The following is a 2,833-nucleotide window of genomic DNA, read 5'->3' as shown; positions in this document are numbered from 1 at the left end:
TTAAAAACGGTCGTAGTAAACCCTTATTCATTTTTAAATACCTATCCAACGATATATCACACGTCGGGGTTGGAATGAAAAAAAATATCAGCCCCCACTTTACATGTGGGGGGGGTACCCTAATAAAACATTTTTTTCCATTTTTTATTTTTGCACTTTGTTGGCGTGATTGATATACATATTGGTACCAAATTTCAGCTTTCTAGTGCTAACGGTTACTGAGATTATCCGCGGACGGACGGACGGACGGACGGACGGACGGACGGACGGACGGACAGACAGACATGGCGAAACTATAAGGGTTCCTAGTTTGACTACGGAACCCTAAAAAATGGGTTTGATGTGTCGAGAATCGAGATCATTGTACTTACAAAGTTTTTTATACATACATACATACATACAAACACGCCTGGGCCCCTTGAAGGGGTAGGCAGAGCACATGAGTCTACTCAGCAGGTTTCAGTGCCACTCTTGGCAAATAAGGGGTTGAAAGAAAACGAAACTGTGACATTGTAGTGACAGGTTGCCAGCCTCTCGCCTACGCCATAATTTACCCATTTTATTTAAAGTTTTTTTATACTTAAGTACTGTAATATGGGATAACAGGGTATATAGTTAGCAAATACCAAAATATTTTTGTACGTAGATTCGTTATTTTAAAAAATATCGTTTATTTATTTGTATTTTAGACAACAACAGCCGTAAATTGCTGAAACTATTGAATTAATTTTAGTATAGGGACTTACCTAAAGCGATTTAAAAAGCAAAACTGAATTTAATTTAATTCATAAGTAACCGTTTAGGGCCGCTGTTCACTTTATAAACAATGCCTGGATCTAATGAACCAAAGTACAAATCTTACGAGTATACTCGTAGTTCGGACTGACCTCTCAAAACACCAAATAAGTAACTTTTTTCTTGATCAAGCATTAAATTATAAGTACATTTCCTATAAAAACTGAAAAACTAATCAACCATCACTCATAACAGCAATTTAATCTAACTAATATTGACTTAATCGTCATTTTTCTATCAAACCAGCTAGTTTTTTAAGCGAAGCTACTTAAAAAGCAGAGCAAATGCCAAACGTTCGCTGAACTGTCTCATAAAAACTCTTCCCTTAGTGATAATAAAGGAAATCTGCAATAAAACACAGGGGTGCATGTGTTATATGGCGTCAGTGGTTAAGCTGTGTCGCTATTTGAGCATGACTGTTTGTAAAAATACCAGGAACTTAGGTTATTTCTAAAAGAAAATTTATGCCGTTGATTTTGAGTAGAATGAGCCCAATAACACAGGAGAGAGAATCAAATTTTAGAGTTTTTTTTTTAGAAATAGCCTACTTACGATAAGTGAATTGAGGTTCATGCAGGTTTTGTTACTACATAATAATATATCGGAGTGGTCAAAGTGTTCACACTTTTCTAATGAAAGGGGTTTAAAGTGTATGTTTGGAAATTTATGAGCAGGGTGCATCTGTTCCGACATATTTTCCAAGTATACATGTATGTAGGTACTTAGGTAGGATACTCGTAATTTAACGTAGGTACATTAAAAATCGGAATATCCAATGGAGGAGTGTATTTTTTCAAAATAATCTCATACACATTAGGTTTTAAGTCAGTGGGGTTGTTGGCTCAATGAAAAATAAATACCTATGAAATTCAAACTTTGACATGAGTGCCAATGATTTGGAGATTTTGGAGTACTTGAGGTCTCAGATGTTACCTAACATAAAAAAATCTTAGGTTAATTTTCATAATCGACTGCTTGTAACTTGTATTATTTCTACAGCTTCTGTCTCGTTGCGTATGTTGCTCAGATAGGAACATAGCATATTGTGGGTGTGTGGGTTCATGCTTCGTGAGGAAGCTGCCATGTGGAAAGCGTGATGAATATGACAAATATGGCGCTAGTGGTTATAATAGTGGCGGATAAAAAGGGAAGCTCATACATTGCGTGACTTATTAGGGCGCAATTTCGTTTTATCTATTGGAAATACTTTACTCCGGATTTTTCATAAAATGTTTTTTTTTTTAAGTTACCAAGTCCTAGGTGTTTCAGACTCGTTGATTTGGCAGTGACGTGGTGACGTTTCAAGGACGGCGATGTTGCTTTTGTCTCGGAGAAGATTTAGTCTCCTTCCAGTTTACAATTTTAACTGTCTGTTAGTAAACTGAGTTAAAATTTATTTTTTTAACAAGCAGAAACGTCTGCTAACGATTCTAAACATTTTTATATTAAACGTCACCCCAAGACGTGTGTACATAAGGAAAGGCATGGAAAGATTTGCGATGTCCGGCGCGGCTTCCGTAGCTCAATTGGTTAAGAGCCTTGCACGGATTGCAAATGATGCGGGTTCAAGTCCCGCCGGAAGCGTAAATTTTTCCATTTTTTCCTTTAATATAAAAATGAGTTAAAATTAGTAACATTTATCTCTCTCCCTGTTAACTTAACCATTGTAAAAAAATTTTTTTCGTTTTTGTCACTTACTTCTTTCAAAATGGTTGAATGTCCGCATTTCGGCCACATCAGACAATTTAAAATGTTACAGAAAAAGGTTAAACGAACTTTATTGATACTAACAGTAGAACAGTACCTGTATTGGAAGTAGGTACTCGTATTTAGGCCAAAATTTGAGCAAGCAAAGTAGCCAGATTCATCCCTATCACATTACACCACAATATTAAATTTAATAGCCATGCAACCCAATTCATATTCAAAACACCCTATCGCACAAACGTGCAAATGTGTACACAAAGCTAGGGTTGTCACATGTCACATTACCGTCGGGTGCACTCGCATACAAAATTCAGCCGTTAGACGCAGCCCT

Source organism: Leguminivora glycinivorella, chromosome 15 (genome assembly GCF_023078275.1).
Source record: "Leguminivora glycinivorella isolate SPB_JAAS2020 chromosome 15, LegGlyc_1.1, whole genome shotgun sequence".
Taxonomy (NCBI): Eukaryota; Metazoa; Arthropoda; class Insecta; order Lepidoptera; family Tortricidae; genus Leguminivora; species Leguminivora glycinivorella.
This window is presented reverse-complemented; position numbering follows the sequence as displayed.